Below are 20,370 nucleotides of genomic sequence, written 5' to 3'. Positions count from 1 at the left end.
GAATAAATACCTCAGAGCGTCCTAAAGCAAAAAGTAGCACACATGAGCTCCTCACACTCCCGGGAGGCCGGCACAGCGTGCACTGAGTCTGCAACAAATTCTGCTCACTGAGGGTCTGCAAACAAAGGTTCAACTGATGAACTGAACTGATTTTAAAGGGAGGTTTTCTAAGCACTGAAGCACAACAAAGAACAAGCAACAACAATTCTTAAAAAAAATCTGCAAGTTTTATTTAGCATATATGCGACTGATTTCCACGCTGTGGCTTCTCACTTTGATTTGTCTGTAGGTTCAGGAAGATGACAATGCACACTTGGCCTTCCCTGAGCCCCCCACAGCAGCTGAGTGCTTCTCTGTGTGCTCAGATCATCAGGAACTGGATTACACATGCCCGGATGGACTGGAACTGCTCTGCTGCAGATTCAGGAGACGATGGCAGAGAGGGGCTGGCCGAGGCGTCGTCCCAATTCCATTTCTGTGTGACGAGAAGCGGTTTGTTCCCAACAGCTGCAACAATCCCCAGCTCGCTTCCGTGGTGAGTACCGATGGCACACAAATGGCAGCCCGAGGAAATCGTGTTCTGGGCTCTAAGTTGTTGGGACAGGGTCTGATTTTTTGTTTTGCACTTGTATGATGATTAGTATGACAGGGCCCTGATCGATGACATGGCAGCACAGAATTAAAAACTCCTCCACAGGATTACATCGACTTCTAGGAAAAGACAAAAGCTTAGGGCCCTTCTGAAATCTACTTTTAATCCAAAGCACGGGGATTGTCAGCATGCTGCACCTTCCAGCTTTTCAAAGCAGCTTACCTCTGAAGACCAGGAAACATTGATTTCTACAGAAACAATGGGCAACCCCCAGGCTAATCTCAGCACTACTGTTTAATAGGGGACCTGCCAGCGTGCCAGTCCAGCTTCAAGTGTGCTTTACTTCAGTCTAACATCCCCACAAAATTCTTCTCACAACTTCCAACCCTGAAATCTTATTTTCCCCTAAAGCTTCTCTTCATTAGCAATTTCCAAGTAACATGGTATTTTTACAATATTCAAAAATGTCATGCTGGACTGTGCTAGAGAGTAATCTGCAAATATAAGCTTAGCAAAGTTTGAATTGACTTGTCCAGAGAAAAAAACTACAAGTGAACACCTACACCTGCCTACAAAGAGCTAACAAGCCCCTGGCAGCTGCCAGCATCAAAGCACAGCGGATGTTTCTAATACAGGGTAAGGATAACAACATCACCTTCTGTTCTCTCCAGCTTCTTTTCCCTGCAGTCGTATTTTGCTTCTTATGATTTTTTTAGTCTCTGTATCTTCTTGGACAGCACCGAGCCCGACGACAAGGATACGAGAGTCTTTCCCTGCCGGACAGAGAGAACCAGGAAAACAGTTAAAATAAGAACAGGGCAGTTTGAAATTCATACTTGCAATGAGAAGCAGCGCCTAACCAACACAACAAAAGTAAACAAAGCATGACACCTCCCTGGGGACAGAAGACTTACAAACTCTCCAGAATTTACAATTCTAGCGACCATCCCCTTCAGGACAGCAGCCAAGTGTCCCATGAGGTGGTGCTGTACCAAAGAACGATCTGAGAGGTTCCAAAGAGTGAAATGCACAATATTTTGCAAAGACAAAAAATCTTGCAAAATAACAAAAATACAATAGATGTAAACTACAGGGCAAGAGTACAAGTGTTCACTTTAAGAGCTGGAACCATCCAGGTGGGCACCTGATAACTGGATCCTCACCAGAGTTTGAACCCTTCAGGACACAGAAGGGTTTTCCCCAGGAATTTCACAGACTGAGTTTTGACAGAAGCACGCTCGCCGGATCCTCAGAAACGTCACCCATTCTCCAGGTGTCTGGAGAGAACTGCAAATGGCTCTCACGTAGTTGGAGCTGGTTCTGTAAGGTCTCAGGGTGAATTTCACCAGATGCAACCAAATTGGGCAACTCCCAGTGGGACAGAAGGAACCCAAAGCTTGGGTAAGCAGAGCTGCAGCAAATACTGAGGAAACAAACATAACAGCGTAAAAAATAATAAACCATCCTTTTTTTTCTCTTGCTTTTGTTTTTTTTTCTTATTCAGATCAGCATAGCAATTAAAGAGAAGGTGAAAAACTCACCATTACTGAACATTTCATCACCTGTAAGCTCAGCATCCTTAGCATAGGGGACTCCAAAGTTAAAATTCACCGATCCCTGGGAAATAAAGCCAAATATCGTATGGTAAACAAACAGCAGACATAAAAATTTGTTTCCTCTAAGGACTTTCAGGTATGTATGTATCTTTGCATTACACATTAGAACATACACTTTATACCATCACCTAATACATAATAATTTACCTTTAAATTTTGATAGTATAACATGAATTTTTAACTTAAACTGGTGATCTATTATTATTCAGTTGGTGCCTAAAGTTATTTCTGCTGTCACGTTCAAAAAAACATGATTTTTTTTTACTGGAATGAGCAATTGATTTCAAAGTCATCACAAGCCCACCAAAACACAAAGCTGGGTTCACTGGACGGGTCTGTGAGCTAGAAGTAGTTAGGCTTGTACTTCCCTCTTGTTCCTCCAGAACCAATAAATCCTGTCAACAAAACCAGGATCTATAGCCCACTGCTGTGAAAGATTCTACAAGGATGATGGTTTGCTTTGTGTTTAGAAGTTTTGATTTGAAATGGCCAGTCCAATGGATAAAGACAGTTTAGGTAGTATTACATTACTATTATTATTATTTCTATTATTATTTTTACTAGTACTACTGCTATTATTATCACCTGCTACTGGAAGAAACAAACCAGTAGTACCTATACTTAATTACTTTTATTTCCAGGAAATAATAAAGAAAAAGAACCAAACCAATAAAAGTCACTTCCTACCTTTTATATCAAGGGATGAAAAATTTCTCTTGGGCTCTTCTCCAATTGATCAAGACTCATAGCACTGAAAGGCAAACAAAACAGTGCTTTACAGAAGGCCAAGTGCACGTTTCAAGGCTGAACCACCAACTGATTGCAGTGACAGCACTTACAACATGAATCGTTCCCAGAACCTCTGTGAAATGGAATGTTCTGTGGAACTGCCATTTCTTTCCCAAAACACTAACTTCCAACACTTCCTAAACGTACTTTGTATTTTAAAACCACAGAAATTAGTGAGACTCTGTGTCGAGATCAGGTTTAAATTTATTTCCTTTTAAAGCACAGAGCTCTGTTCCACCACCCTTCCCTTCGGCTCTACACTGAATCATGGTGAGCATTTGAGGAGTGCTCAATAATCAATTCTATTTCTCTCTTTTTCTAGTTCTCTCTATTCCTAAATCATTCAAGACAAGTCAAATGAAAAATGGCAAGTTCAGCATCAGAGTCACACTTTTCCCCTTTGTCTGCTCAAGAACAGGCTCCAAATCCACTTATTGCTGCCTTCAACGATTCAGACTTGCAAAACCATTCTTACATGTTTTACAGGTTTATCATACAACCCACAGAACGCAAGCTCTGAATTACAGGAAAAGGTACACAGGCAAATATCTAAAGGGATCACTTATTTGTAAATACATACCTTGATAGAGATCGCACTGAGAACCTTTCCGTGGGACTCTAAGGGAGACGTATTTTCTCAGTACCCTGTAAACAAGAAAAGCTACGATATATTACAGGACATCCCCACTTTTTCTACATATTCAAATAGGATTTTTAATAAAAACAGTTCAGTTACAAAAGAAGGAAGAAAACCAAGCTAATTTTACTCAGCTGTATTTACTGCCGATTTAGAGAAAAATGCCGGGCCGCGTCGGCCGTTGCGTCACACGCCGCGCCGGCAGCAGGGCCTGCCGGGAGCTGGAGTCTCGGGCTGGCAGCCACTCATGTGCCGCGTCAGCCGTTGCGTCACACGCCGCGCCGGCAGCACGGCCTGCCGGGAGTTGTAGTCTCGGGCTGACAGCCGCGGCTCCGTCCCCCGGGAGCCACCGGCAGCTGCCGTCCCTCCCGGGCATCAAACGGGTCCTTCGCCCCAGGGCGGGGAAGGACCTGAGGCAGCACCGCTCCTCCCCAATGCCCTCTCTTTTTCCCTCCAACTGTTTTTACTTTTTTCACTCTGTTTTTCACCACTTCCCTTCCCTCTTGCTCTCCTGCTTCCCTTCCTTCCCTTCCCTTCCCCTTTCTTGTATTTCTGATCTTGGTTTTCCTTTCTACCTTTAGAATAAAAGAGCAGCAGTAGAAACTTTCAGGCTAAGCGGGAGTAAAAACAAAACTCCAAAACGAAAATGATTTAAAGAAAACTATTTATTCCCTGGGAGCCTGAAATTTTCTACTGCAGTACGTGACATGGAACTTTTATTCCTTCTTATAGATAGTTGATATTTTCTTTATATTTATTTATATTTATAGTTTATATTGATGCATTATATTAATAACTATATATAATATGCACCTTATTCAAAAAATATACGGAAATTATTTTTTAAATTATTTACAATATCTACTGCTACAACTTATTTTTCCTTATATTTCTAATTTTTATATAAATCTTTAATGTGTTTATGATATATTTCTATACTTATATTTCTACCTTTATATTATTTGTATTTGTAATTTTTACACTAAAACCCCTGCTTTGGCAAAGAAAAAAACAAAACCATCCATTATTTTAAACGACCTAAATTTTTTTTATATTTATATTTATCATAATATACAACAAATGATAGATATATATAGATAGATAGATCACATCCATATTTATATCTATTTTATATCCATTTCCTATAATATTTTTAATAAAATATATACAGTATTACTTGTATTATATATTGTATCAATTTATGTTATTTTACATTTACAATTTATTATTAATTTTTTATATATCTGCATATAGTTGCAATACATTTATATATTTGTATTTTTGTTTGGGTTGTATTTACATTTGTATTCTTTATTCATATACCTATAAACATACACAATACTCTATTAAAATTAGAATAACTTATTGTAACATATAATGACTTATGTTACATGTTAAATTTTAAAAATTGACCGAATATATAAAAATAAAATTGGCTCATTCCCATTGCTACACATCTATTTCTTTTGTTTCAATATAGTTAGAGTCATAATTGTATATATAAAATCCAATTCCTAAATGAAATGACAGAACAAACAGCATCAAATTCCCACCAATATCTTCCAAAAACATCAAGAAACCTCCAACAGCCAAACAAGTGTCAGCGAAAAAACAAAGAACACTCTTTTCAATAACAATTCTCATCAGGACAGAAAAATGGAACCAAAATAAAAGAAAATCCTATAGAAACACACACAGCAAATTACAAAAAGTACTAAAAAAAAGTCAAACCAATCTACTAAACTCAAGACAGTGCCACTCACCCTGAACGACGTTCATAAAAAAAAAAATAACAAGAAAATTCTACCTCTACACTAACTCAAAGAATAAACAATCCTCTGTAAAAATAACTTTAAAACCTGAACTAATTAACAAAATGGAAAAACATCTCAACCACTAAAAACTAAGAAATTAACTACCCAAATAAATAAATACTTTAAAAACCCACCATATAAATACCCATGTTCCCAAAATAAACCCTGATAAACAATACTCAAATACATTAAAAGACAACAACAACAACAACAAAAAAAGAAAATAAAGAAACCAACAACAAGAATAATACCAAAAAAACAGATAAACTGAAATCTGCAACAAAAAAATTATTCCCAACTGAATAAACCCATAATGCCTCAAGCTATCAAAATAAAAATACCACCTAGAAACAAACACAAAGACTAAAGACAAACGTAACCATAAACAATGTCTCCCAAATTACCCGTAACCATAAAACATACACTACAATCAAACAAACCAAACAAATAAAAGCCCTGGAAGACGATAAACACACATGCAATTATGGAGATTAAAAACCCGCTGCTATGAACGACACGACGCAACCCCAAGCCCCCCAAAACAAACACTACACACTGACGCTAATAAAAGCCACTGCAACAGAATTAAAATGCGAACCGCTGCTTCGCGCTACGACCCGTAAAAACCATTGCGCGCCCTTCTAAACATAACACCCCGGAAAAAAAATATATATCCGACTACAAAACCCAATCCGAAACGAACCTTTATCATCCCTACCGGCACCGAGAACCGTACCGCTCAGGAAGAACACCGTATCCCTTAGCGGACACCCGCTGCAAACCGAACACAGCGATGCAATCAACGCCTCCAAAGCGCCTCCGAGCCACGGCACCGCCGAACGTGGAGCGGCCGAACCCCGCGCTCGCTGCCGGCCCCGGACGGAGCGCGGCTCCCGGCAGGAAAGCGGCTCCTGCGGCGGCTGCTCCGGCACGCGGGGCCGGCGCCGTCCCGGGGAGCCCCGCCCGCTGCCCCTGCCCGGCGGGGCCGGCACCGGGCCCGGGGCTACCGGCGGCGCCCGAGCCCCGCGCCCGGAGCGGACGGAGCGGCCGGCACCGCCCGGGCCGGCGCAGCAGCGCCCGCGCCGCCTCTGCCGCCCTTGGCCGGCCCGGCCCGGCTCCGCTCGGCTCCGCACGGCTCGCACCGGCGCGGCTCCGCCACTGCCGCCCTCGGCCGGCCCGGCCGCGCCGAATCCCCCGTGCGCCCCGGCAGCTGCCCGGGCCGTGCCAGCAGCGCTCCCGAGCGGGAACGTTCCGGGCCGGGCCACGGGCACGGGGAGCGCCCTCCAATGCAGCGGCACAGCCCCATTGCAGCCCTGCAAACGCTGCCGGAGCTGCGGCTTCCCGCAAGCCAACCCCGAAACCTACGCCTCAGGCGGGCTCACCTCACTTCAACAAGGGCAAAGAAATGTGTTCTCCCCTCCAATTTCACCCCCTAGGAGAGCAGAAAAGAAGGGGCGCTCCTCAAATGAAAGCCTTCGACTGATGGGAAAGGGCGATTTCGAAGGGCGATTTCTCCATTCAAACCCTTCAAAAGGAGGGACACCAGGGCTGCCCCCTCCATTTAAACCCGAGGGTGGTGAAAATGGGGTGGCTGCCTTCAAATCAAACCCAGAATACCACAAGAATACTTTTCCCATTCCCCTTAGAATAGAACGCAGGGATTCCCTGTCACCTCCGGGATACCCCTAACAGCCTGGAAAAGGCAGCTTTTCCTGCAATCAACACCCTTAAAACCACAAGTCAAGAGGGATCCCCTCAGGTCAAACGCAGACAATAAAAGAAGAGGAGCTGCTTCCTTCTCCTTAATTCCTTTTGTCTTCATAAGCTCCATTTTTGTTCCTGGGGAACCGGGGAGGGACTGGCAAGATGAAATTGCAAAGGGGAAGGAGAAAATTCCCCGCTCCAAACCCACACGGGCTCACCTGTTCGGCTGCTGCTCCCCGGCACAAAGATTCGTCCCTCGGCGCCTCCTTTAAGCGATGCTCCACGTACCCAAGCGCGGATCCAGGTGTTGCCCCCGACCCTGTGGGAAGCTCTCGCAGTCCTTCCATGAGACAGCGCCGGGAGCGCCCCATAAACCCCTCCACTCAGCAGCTCCATGCAAAAGGGAGCTGAGGCAAAGCCTCCCCCTAAAACAGCCTCGCCCCGGCTGGAGCCGGCCCCTCATCATCCTCACACTCACACCTGGGCTGCTCCGAGCCCCCATCATCCTCACACTCACACCTGGGCTGCTCCGAGCCCCCATCATATATTTTTCATATTTATATTTGCATTTATATTTAGAATTTATATTACTGTATAATAAAAATTATATTATATATTGCATGTCTTCATGTTACTTACATAGATTTCTATTTCTATTCATAGTTTGGTATTATATCTTTATATCTCTATATATTTATTATATATTTCTGTATGTCGATTTACATTTCTATAGTACTTATATTATTTAAAATAAAACCCCTGCCTCTAACGAAATAAAAAGCAAAGACACCCCTTTATTTAAAACACATTTAAAATTTTAAAAATAATTTTGTTTGTCATAATTCTATTCACACCTATATTTGTAATTTTCATTTGTTATATTTATAGATATTATATATATTGGAGAGAATACCTTTTTCTATAATAATAGGTATATTCTTTTGACACAATATATTTCTTTTACTTACATATTGATGTACACTGTCGATTTATACATTTCTTTTTATAAATATGTTTCTATACCATATTGCGTATATCCCTAAAACTTACATTTATTTGTATATTTTTATAAATATTTTCACATAGTAAGTATATATTTCTGTTACGATTTTTACTTCTGTAACACTTGGATTATTTAAAATAAAGCCTTTGCCTCCATCCACATTAAAGCCAAAAAGAACCCCTTTCTTCAAAACTGTACTGAAATATTTTTTTAAATTCTAATTTTCAGGTTCATATTCACATTTACATTTAAAATGTATACTTTTGTATACTGTTATTTGTATTCTTATTACATCTCTTCCTATTATTTGTATTTATTTGTATTTTGTGTTTATATATATATTTATATCTTGATTGTATATCTCAATATTTAGAAATATATAACAATAATATCTACATTCATATTATTTAAAATAAAAACCCTGCCTCTAACACAAGAAGAACAAAAAAACCCCCAACCCTTTTGTTTTAAACAATATTTAAATAGATTTTATCCTAATGTTCAATTTTTATATTCATATTTGTATTTATAATGTATATTACTGTATATTGCTTACTTATACATTTATCTTTACCAATGTCAATTTATAAATAAATTTATATTCTATATTACATCTGATGTGAGTAGTTATTTATATTTTTTATATATTTTTTCATATTTTTTTATATTTGATTAAGTATTTCTGCGTCAAGATTTTTACTTCTGGAAGACTTATAATATTCAAAATAAAACCCCTGCCTGTACTTAAATAAAAGCCAAAACATTCCCTTTCTTTTAAACTATATTTATATATTTTTATATTTCTATTCCCATTTATAATTTATATTGCCATATAATGTTATTTATATTTTATACTACAACTCTTCATATTATTTACATATATTTATATATAAATTTATATTCATACTTTAGCAATTTCTCTTTATATATTTATTATATATTTCTATCTTAAGATCCACATTTCTATATTACTTATATTATTTAAAATAAAACTCCTGCCTCTAACCAAATAAAAACCAAGGACACCCCTTTATTTGACCCAGATTTAAAATTTAGGAAGTAAATTTATTTTTCAAAATTATAATGATATTTATATGGATATTTTTATTTATTTTATTCATAGATATTATATATATTAGAGAGAATACCTTCTAATATAATAATAGATATATGTTTTCTGTATTATATATTTTTTTACTTATATTTATTTAAATTAAATAAATATATACAAATATATATACAAAAGCAACCTGATAAGAGACTAAGAACTTTTTCAACAGATAACCACAGTACTAATTTCAGACTTGGAAAAATATTTAGCCGTAATCACTACCACAAAATTAACCCAAAGTAGAAAAATAACCAGAAAACCAACAAAACAAACTAAACTCATTTCTGAGCACCATAGTCCTTCCTCACTCACAATATGCAATTAATTCTCTCCTGCCATTTACATCCCCAGCATCATCCCATACTGAGCATTCCTGGCACCAGAAGTCACTCGGAGCCAATTAACATCCAACTTTCCCTTCCTCAGGACTGTGTGCTTTCTGTGTCTTTATGCACACTAGGAGCAGCTGTCAGACCCACCTCTCAGCAGCCTAACAAGCACTCAGATGTTCTCTCCAGGTTCAGGGGCTGCTCACAGTGAGGCAGCTTTCAATCCAGTCAGGATTGCCTCGCTTCTTCCCTGGCAGTAGCCTTGCACAATTACCTCAGCTGGAAGTCAGACCCCACTCCCTGAATTCTCATCTCTGCCTTTAAGTAATGCGTTGTGTGGAAGACTGTGCAGCAGTTTCTGAAAGAAAGTGATTTCAGGAGAAATGGGAAATTCATGGTCTCCAGTTTCTCAGTTAGTTGGTGAGTGTCAGGGGTCATCTAATAACAGCACCATCAACAGTTTCAGCACTACCTCTGTGCAACCAACACTTGTTAGGACATGAAGTGCAGTGCTGTGATGGCTAAAGTGAAGTGCTGTCATGGCTAAACGCTTTCAGGGATCAGGGAAATGGGGAGGAAGCAGGAAGGCAGGAGATCAGGAGTTTCACACTGCCTCTCACCATAGCTCTGTGCCAAGTACTTGACACTGGCAGGGGTCTGTGCACAAATCACAAACAGGGCAGGGCTGCTGGGAACTGCCTTGAGCCGTTTGATTTTCCAGCATCAGCCTCATTCCATGGTTACGGCAATGGGAAGATGCCACCAGCTCACATCCCAGGCAGCAGACCAAGAACTCAATGTCACAACTCACTTTATCAGTTTTTTGCCCAATCACACAAAGCAAAAGCACATTGACAGTAGCTCTATCCAACCACTGTAAGCACAGGTGCCTTTGGTTAAACAATGCTTGCTTATTTCAAATACAATACCTGCTTGTGAGCCTTAAACACAATGCACAGAGCTCCAGTATTAAGCCTAGAACTTCCTAATATCTTGCTAGATAAACTTTCTGTAGCTTAGGGAGTTATTCTAGGCAAGTGTTAATACACAGACCATTGTTCTATTTGTCTTTGCTTTTCCACAGTGTAAATAGTTTTTCTGCTGACCAATCTCATGGCTGCTGCTCAGCTCTGATCACAGTTCTGCTGTCTCTGAGGCCTGCCTTTTGCAGCTTTCCCAAACCCCTCTGATTTTACACATTCCCACAGTACTCAGTGCTGGATGAACCCTAGTGCAGAAACAGAGGAAGCAGGATTTAGAGTGAGTCTACTCACCCAAAGTACTGGGAAAGAAACTCCCTATCAGATGAGTTCTGCAGATCACAGACAGGAGGAAATGCAGTTACAATGGGTTACGCCTGAGAACTGTGCTCACATGCAGTTTCCCTGGGGGTTTTTGGCCCTGCTAGCAAACATCACCCTTGGAAGCACATGAGCAGAAACAGATGGGTCCCCCAGCGAGCACCTTGCTAAGATAACCCTCACAAAAAAACCATTCCATTCCCTGTGGTAAATTATAACTCTGAACTGCCAGCTGATGGCATTGCTGCCCCAGGGCTCTGTGTTTGTAACTCTGCACACGTTGGGAGCGACAGCAGCTGAGCTGACACCTTTCTATGGGGAAGAGCCTTCAGTCTGCACGTCCTTTTCAACCATTTCAAGCAAAGACACCGGCCCAGGGTTACAAGGAATAACAGCTGTGGAACTTCTCCTTGAAAATGCTACAGCTGAAATAAAGCTGCCAAGGTGTGCTGATATGGGCCATTCTTGTTTCTCACACAGAACCTGTCACAAAACTAAATGCTGCAACAGGAGCAGACAGCATGCCAAGCAGGCACTGCTGATCTGAAATGTATCCAAAATAACTAAACCTCCTGAGCCTGGAAATCCTGGCTTGAAATTCCATTACAATAAACTTTCCAGCACTGGCACTCTGGGATTTGGAAAGTAGAGTGTGTTCTCTTGGTCTTGTTAATTCCTTGATTTATCCTCACTTTTGTGTTCAGCCCCAAATAAGTCAGATTCTACTCAATTACAGTCTGAACTGGACAATATTTCCCTACTCAGCTGAGTGGTGTTCCATCACAGTGAAATAAAAAAAAAAAAAGGCTACAAAGATGCAGCACAGGTCTTTTCTTTCCTTAGCTTGCTATGCCTACTTTTTTATTACTACTCCATTTTCCTAGAAACCTACTTAGACTGGGAGAATACTACCAGTTACCTGCCTATCTGTGAAAGTTATCACAAAAACCAGAAGAAATAATCCAGATTAGGACCAAAAACAGCCCCCCCCCCCAAAAATTGCCACATCTGCAGAAGAGAATTCCACCAATAAGCCTGTTCTGGTGCAGATATAGCAGGCAGAATTTTTTTCCAAGCAAAATACAGCTGGACCTTGACTAATCCTTCACATTGAAATGAAGTTGTATTTTTGTACCTGGGAAAACTCTAATAAGTATAGTCAAAGAAACTATTCTGATAGAGAAGGGAAATACCTCCTGTATTCACATGTTAAAAAGTCTTGGATTGGTTCCTCAACATTTTGGAATTCACTTCCAGTTTTCTTGCCCAGCACAGCAGTCACTGCCAGTCTCAGTCACAGGTGCATTGACAGAATCCTAAAAGATGCTGAGGACCAGTCCTAAATTCATTTATGAGTTCAGTTCTGTTATCAGAAGGATAGCATCAGTTTTCTTTGTCCCTATCTAGTTTTCTTCCTTGATTTTCAATTTCCCAGAAGGGAAGCCCCAGACTCCCGCATTTGTCCTTTCCTTACTGGAAGCCTCCTCAGGGAAGATGAGGCATTATCAGATGTCATTTCTTCCCTTGTCCTGGGGACCCTCAAACACCACCACAGTCTGATTACTTGTTTAGAGACAAAACCATTTGAATTAGTGCTAGGAACCTTGTCCCACCTCTATTGGACCTCTATTTCTGCTTCTCTTGTATTTTTATTTCACCAGACTGCAACTTGTTCAGATTTGTTTGTCAGCAAACCTGGTATGTCAAAAAATTGTTCAACTGAGAAGCTCCATCTCAAAGTGCTTAGGCTATCAGATAACCAGGCAATGTTTTACTCACACCCTGATAGTTAAAACTATTAAACTTGCATCCCACCTAGCATGTTGACACAGCGTTACCAGGAAACAAAGTTCATTTTGTCTACACATGCAAAAATGACGAGGTGAAAGACGTGGCAGAGCATTTTGACTGATACAGCAAAGTTCTTACGACATAAAGTAGTGTGTGTGGTTTTCCTGGTTGTTTTTTTTTTTTTTCTGTTGTTGCTGTATCTTTATTTTTTTTAATAATACACAAAGTTCAGTCATTTGAGAAAATCATCAAAGAGTAATTGCCACACCAGCGCTATTTAGCATGTTCCTTTCTCCTTTTTTCCCTGACTGAAACCCACATCAAGTAATTACATGCAATTAAACATATTCTTTCCAATGCTTTTGCCTTGTTTTCTTTTTTCATTTCACTACAATTACTGTGAATTCTCTTTTACTCATCAACTTGCACTTTTCAAGCAAATTTTCATGCATTTTATGCATCAAAAGGGCCAATACCTCAAAGAGGAGGATCTTTGTAGCCTGCCCTGATGGAGGGCCATTTCATCCAAATCTCATCATTTTCATCCAAATCTGTGCTGCGCCTCATCAAGGCTCTGATAATGGGCTCTACACAGCAGAAATAGTCAAATTGCAATTGGAACCAGAGAAATTTTTTTTATTTGCTGCAAAGTAGCAATTACACGAATCTTCAGCTACAAAAGGGAACCTCTCAAACAACAATGCTGTAAATCAAGCAGTTTGTTCACTTGAGATAGGAACCTAATAAGAGAAAAATATTCTCCAAAAGAATTCATCCCATCATTGAATTTTTAGGCTGTTTGCGATACAGACTGTGTCTGGATGCCTAAGGGGGTCTTAAGAGCCACACAGGCAGTGGTATGGTGCAAATAACAAACACATGTGAGTCAGCACTGACAGACAGAAAGGGCAGGATCCCTGACCCTTATCAAATCACTATGGATAGGATCTTCCTTGTCTCAAATATTTTAGGAGCACAAACACTCTTCAGCCTCCATTAAATAACATGGTATTGACTCCTATCTATGCCAAGGATTGAAGAAACATGCTAGAGCCTCACCTAGAGGAGTTACAACAACTCCCAGTCCTATGCACAGGTGACCTGTCCAATTGCTAACTAAAACAGATTAATAACAGAAATATAGTCAGAGACCAACAGAACTAATAAACCTTCTTCTACAGAACATCATACTTGTTTCTCATCCTCTCCATGAACCAGTCGCCACCAAAAACATATTGGGAAACCAGAGAGACTGAAGGAAACCATTCCTCCATGCACTCCATGTTCTTAGCACTCAAAGCTCCAGGGAATTTTCCTTGAGCAGGTAAGGATATGGTGACAATGCACTTTGAGACTATTACTGCATGATGCTCCCAGGCAATCCATTCAAACAGACTGATTCACCTCAGCCCAGCTGAGCACACCACAGGAGCAGAATAACTCTGCTAGAGCTGGTTTCTGTATGGAACAGGCTGATGAGCTCCAGCCACTGTGCTGTGCCCAGTGATTCCAGCTCAGCTCTCTGAATTTCTGCTGAAATGAGAAGGCAGGTTGCCAACACAGGCTGGGATTAGACAGAAGGCAGCACTGGAATCAGCTGGGGGCTCAGGACTCAGGAGCTCCCCACCTGAGAGCTCACATGTGTTTTGTTCTGTTGAAAATCCAATTTTGTCACTGGTCTGGAAATGATTCTTGAATCATTTTCATCTGAGAAGCAGTTGAAAATATGTATAGAAATATATAGTATACATAGAAATAGATGTTATATAGAATATATACTTTATATATAATATATCAATTATTATATATAATTATATATTTTATAGATTATATATTATTAATATATGTAATATATCTAATTCTATATATCTAGAGCTATATCTAGAGCTATGTGTTAAACCATCCATTTTTGCCTGAACATCAGTTCCCTGTCTGAAGTTAAAACCATGAACATTGAACATGTTATGGACAGTGGAAGTTGTAAGTCAAACTAATTGACAGATGGACAGTCGCACTTCACGGCACCTTTTACGACAGTCGCGCTTCACGGCACCTTTTACGACAGTGGCGCTTTACGGCACCTTTTACGACAGTCACGCTTTACGGCCGTCTTTACGACAGTCGCGCTTTACGGCCGGTTTTACGACAGTCACGCTTTACGGCACCTTTTACGACAGTCGCGCTTTACGGCCGTCTTTACGACAGTCGCGCTTTACGGCACCTTTTATGACAGTCGCGCTTTACGGCACTTTTTACGACAGTCACGATTTACGGCCAGCTTTACAACAGCTTTTACGACAGTCGCGCTTTACGGCAGCTTTTACGATAGTCGCGCTTTACGGCAGCTTTACGACAGTCGCGCTTTACGGCAGCTTTTACGACAGTCGCGCTTTACGGCCATCTTTACGACAGTCGCGCTTTACGACACCTTTTACGACAGTCGCGCTTTACGGCACCTTTTACGACAGTCGCGCTTTACGACAGTCTTTACGACAGTCGCGCTTTACGGCACTTTTTACGACAGTCGCGCTTTACGGCCGTCTTTACGACAGTCGCGCTTTACGGCCGTCTTTACGACAGTCGCGCTTTACGGCACGTTTTACGACAGTCGCGCTTTACGACCGTCTTTACGACAGTCGCGCTTTACGGCCGTCTTTACGACAGTCGCGCTTTACGGCACCTTTTACGACAGTCGCGCTTTACGGCACCTTTTACGACAGTCGCGCTTTACGGCTGTCTTTACGACAGTCGCGCTTTACGGCCGTCTTCACGACAGTCGCGCTTTACGGCACGTTTTACGACAGTCGCGCTTTACGGCCGTCTTTACGACAGTCGCGATTTACGGCCGTCTTTACGACAGTCGCGCTTTACGGCACGTTTTACGACAGTCGCGCTTTACGGCCGTCTTTACGACAGTCGCGCTTTACGACAGTCTTTACGACAGTCGCGCTTTACGGCACCTTTTACGACAGTCGCGCTTTACGGCCGTCTTTACGACAGTCGCGCTTTACGGCACTTTTACGACAGTCGCGCTTTACGGCCGTCTTTACGACAGTCGCTCTTTACGGCACCTTTTACGGCAGTCGCGCTTTACGGCCGTCTTTACGACAGTCGCTCTTTACGGCACCTTTTACGGCAGTCGCGCTTTACGGCCGTCTTTACGACAGTCGCGCTTTACGGCCGTCTTTACGACAGTCGCGCTTTACGGCACCTTTTATGACAGACGCGCTTTACGGCACTTTTTACGACAGTCACGCTTTACGGCCAGCTTTACAACAGCTTTTACGACAGTCGCGCTTTACGGCAGCTTTTACGATAGTCGCGCTTTACGGCAGCTTTACGACAGTCGCGCTTTATGGCACCTTTTACGACAGTCGCGCTTTACGGCCGTCTTTACGACAGTCGCGCTTTACGGCACCTTTTACGACAGTTGCGCTTTACGGCACGTTTTACGACAGTCGCGTTTTACGGCCGTCTTTACGACAGTCGCGATTTACGGCCGGTTTTACGACAGTCGCGCTTTACGGCCGTCTTTACGACAGTCGCGCTTTACGGCACGTTTTACGACAGTCGCGCTTTACGGCACGTTTTACGACAGTCGCGGTTTACGGCCGTCTTTACGACAGTCGCGATTTACGGCCGGTTTTACGACAGTCGCGCTTTACGGCACCTTTTACGACAGTCGCGCTTTACGGTCGTCTTTACGACAGTCGCGCTTTACGGCACCTTTTACGACAGTCGCGCTTTACGGCCGCCTTTACGACAGTCGCGCTTTATGGCCGTATTTACGACAGTCGCGCTTTACGGCACGTTTTACGACAGTCGCGCTTTACGACCGTCTTTACGACAGTCGCGCTTTACGGCACCTTTTACGACAGTCGCGGTTTACGGCCGTCTTTACGACAGACGCGCTTTACGGCACGTTTTACGACAGTCGCGCTTTACGACCGTCTTTACGACAGTCGCGCTTTACGGCCGTCTTTACGACAGTCGCGCTTTACGGCACCTTTTTCGACAGACGCGCTTTACGGCCGTCTTTACGACAGTCGCGCTTTACGGCCGTCTTTAAGACAGTCGCGCTTTACGGCACCTTTCACGACAGTCGCGCTTTACGGCCGTCTTTACGACAGTCGCGCTTTACGGCACGTTTTACGACAGTCGCGCTTTACGGCACGTTTTACGACAGTCGCGGTTTACGGCCGTCTTTACGACAGTCGCGATTTACGGCCGGTTTTACGACAGTCGCGCTTTACGGCACCTTTTACGACAGTCGCGCTTTACGGTCGTCTTTACGACAGTCGCGCTTTACGGCACCTTTTACGACAGTCGCGCTTTACGGCCGCCTTTACGACAGTCGCGCTTTACGGCCGTATTTACGACAGTCGCGCTTTACGGCACGTTTTACGACAGTCGCGCTTTACGACCGTCTTTACGACAGTCGCGCTTTACGGCACCTTTTACGACAGTCGCGGTTTACGGCCGTCTTTACGACAGACGCGCTTTACGGCACGTTTTACGACAGTCGCGCTTTACGACCGTCTTTACGACAGTCGCGCTTTACGGCCGTCTTTACGACAGTCGCGCTTTACGGCACCTTTTTCGACAGACGCGCTTTACGGCCGTCTTTACGACAGTCGCGCTTTACGGCCGTCTTTAAGACAGTCGCGCTTTACGGCACCTTTCACGACAGTCGCGCTTTACGGCCGTCTTTACGACAGTCGCGCTTTACGGTCGTCTTTACGACAGTCGCGCTTTACGGCACCTTTTACGACAGTCGCGCTTTACGGCACCTTTTACGACAGTCGCGCTTTACGGCCGTCTTTACGACAGTCGCGCTTTACGGCACCTTTTACGACAGTCGCGCTTTACGGCCGTCTTTACGACAGTCGCGCTTTACGGCACGTTTTACGACAGTCGCGCTTTACGGCACCTTTTACGACAGTCGCGCTTTACGGCCGTCTTTACGACAGTCGCGCTTTACGGCACCTTTTACGACAGTCGCGCTTTACGGCACCTTTTACGACAGTCACGCTTTACGGCCAGCTTTACAACAGCTTTTACGACAGTCGCGCTTTACGGCACGTTTTACGACAGTCGCGCTTTACGGCAGCTTTTACGACAGTCGCGCTTTACGGCCGGTTTTACGACAGTCGCGCTTTACGGTCGTCTTTACGACAGTCGCGCTTTACGATACCTTTTACGACAGTCGCGCTTTACGGCCGGTTTTACGACAGTCGCGCTTTATGGCACCTTTTACGACAGTCGCGCTTTATGACCGTCTTTACGACAGTCGCGCTTTACGGCACGTTTTACGACAGTCGCGCTTTACGGCCGTCTTTACGACAGTCGCGCTTTACGGCACGTTTTACGACAGTCGCGCTTTACGGCCGTCTTTACGACAGTCGCGCTTTACGGCCGGTTTTACGACAGTCGCGCTTTACGGCACCTTTTATGACAGTCGCGCTTTACGGCACTTTTTACGACAGTCGCGCTTTACGGCCAGCTTTACAACAGCTTTTACGACAGTCGCGCTTTACGGCAGCTTTTACGATAGTCGCGCTTTACGGCCGTCTTTACAACAGTCGCGCTTTACGACAGTCTTTACGACAGTCGCGCTTTACGGCAGCTTTTACGACAGTCGCGCTTTACGACCGTCTTTACGACAGTCGCGCTTTACGACACCTTTTACGACAGTCGCGCTTTACGGCCGTCTTTACGACAGTCGCGCTTTACGGCACCTTTTACGACAGTCGCGCTTTACGGCCGTCTTTACGACAGTCGCGCTTTACGGTCGTCTTTACGACAGTCGCGCTTTACGGCACCTTTTACGACAGTCGCGCTTTACGGCCGTCTTTACGACAGTCGCGCTTTACGGTCGTCTTTACGACAGTCGCGCTTTACGGCACCTTTTACGATAGTCGCGCTTTACGGCCGTCTTTACGACAGTCGCGCTTTACGGCACGTTTTACGACAGTCGCGCTTTACGACCGTCTTTACGACAGACGCGCTTTACGGCACCTTTTACGACAGACGCGCTTTACGGCACCTTTTACGACAGTCGCGCTTTACGGCCGTCTTTACGACAGTCGCGCTTTACGGCACCTTTTACGACAGTCGCGCTTTACGGCCGTCTTTACGACAGTCGCGCTTTACGGTCGTCTTTACGACAGTCGCGCTTTACGGCACCTTTTACGACAGTCGCGCTTTACGGCACTTTTTACGACAGTCACGCTTTACGGCCAGCTTTACAACAGCTTTTACGATAGTCGCGCTTTACGGCAGCTTTACGACAGTCGCGCTTTACGGCAGCTTTTACGATAGTCGCGCTTTACGGCCGTCTTTACGACAGTCGCGCTTTACGGCACCTTTTACGACAGTCGCGCTTTACGGCACCTTTTACGACAGTCGCGCTTTACGGCCAGCTTTACAACAGCTTTTACGACAGTCGCGCTTTACGGCAGCTTTTACGACAGTCGCGCTCTACGGCAGCTTTACGACAGTCGCGCTTTACGGCACCTTTTACGACAGTCGCGCTTTACGGCCGTCTTTACGACAGTCGCGCTTTACGGCAGCTTTTACGACAGTCGCGCTTTACGGCCGCCTTTACGACAGTCGCGCTTTACGGCCGTCTTTACGACAGTCGCGCTTTACGGCACCTTTTACGTCAGTCACGCTTCACGGCCGTTTTTACGACAGTCGCGCTTTACGGCACCTTGTACGACAGTCGCGCTTTACGGCCGTTTTTACGACAGTCGCGCTTTACGGCACCTTTTACGACAGTCACGCTTCACGGCCGGTTTTACGACAGTCGCGCTTTACGGCCGTCTTTACGACAGTCGCGCTTTACGGCAGCTTTTACGACAGTCGCGCTTTACGACACCTTTTACGACAGTCGCGCTTTACGGCCGGTTTTACGACAGTTTTTACTTGCCCATCTTGGAGTTTTTTCTGGCTTTTTCTTGCCCATCTGGGGGTGTTATTTCCAGGTTTATTCTTGCCCATCTTGGTTTTTTTTTTCTGGGTTTTTTTTGCCCATCTTTGGGGGCTTTTTCTGAGTTGTTTTCTGGATTGTTCTTGCCCATCCTTGGCTTTTTTTCCGTTTCTTTTTCCTGTTTTTTTTTTTCTTGGCTTTCTCAGGTTTTTTTTCTGGTCCATCTTGGTTTTTTTTCTGAGATTTTTCTCGTCCATCTTGGGGTTTTTTCCTTGGTTTTCTGTGGGTGTTTTCTGGGCTTTTTCTTGCCCATCTTGGGGGTTTTTTCTATGATTTTTCTGGGTTTTTTGTGGATCTTCTCCTTGCCTATCTTGGGGTTTTTTTGGGGGGGTTTTTTCCCTGCCCATCTGGGGGTTTTTTTCTTGATTTTTTCTGGGTTTTTCCTTGCCCATCTTGGGATTTTTTTCCATTTTTTTTCCCTGTTTTTTTTTTTTTCCTGGTCTTTCCTGGTTTTTTTCTGGTCCATCTTGCATTTTTTTTCTGGGATTCTTCTTGCCCATCTTGGGGTTTTTTTCTTGGTTTTCTGTGGGTGTTTTCTGCGTTTTTTCTTGCCCATCTTGGGGGTTTTTTCTGGGTATTCTCGCCCATGTTGGTTTTTTTTTCTTGGTTTTTTGGGTCTTTTCTAGCCTATCTTGGGGTATTTTTCTGGGTTTTTACTTGGCCGGGACCAAAAAAAAAAAAAACAGACAGGG

The 20,370-nt window shown here is 43.5% G+C and overlaps 1 long non-coding RNA gene across 4 annotated transcripts; it reads right to left on the bottom strand.

Annotated features, from left to right (window-relative positions):
* Window positions 1-205: 205 nt before the first annotated feature.
* LOC134428893 (uncharacterized) lies at window positions 206-6,296 on the bottom strand. Of its 4 annotated transcripts, none has more exons than XR_010030496.1 (7): window positions 6,152-6,296; window positions 3,578-3,642; window positions 2,896-2,959; window positions 2,134-2,209; window positions 1,756-2,015; window positions 1,248-1,365; window positions 206-711 (listed from the first exon to the last, which is right to left on the bottom strand). It is a non-coding gene; the product is annotated as an uncharacterized LOC134428893 (long non-coding RNA). The 4 variants fall into 4 exon arrangements; XR_010030498.1 differs by having other exon boundaries at window positions 206-653; XR_010030497.1 differs by having other exon boundaries at window positions 206-475.
* Window positions 6,297-20,370: the final 14,074 nt, after the last annotated feature.

The sequence above is a fragment of the Melospiza melodia genome, chromosome 1 (assembly GCF_035770615.1).
Source record: "Melospiza melodia melodia isolate bMelMel2 chromosome 1, bMelMel2.pri, whole genome shotgun sequence".
Taxonomy (NCBI): Eukaryota; Metazoa; Chordata; class Aves; order Passeriformes; family Passerellidae; genus Melospiza; species Melospiza melodia.
Note: the sequence above shows the minus strand (reverse complement) of the source record. Positions and strands in the feature narration are given on the sequence as shown.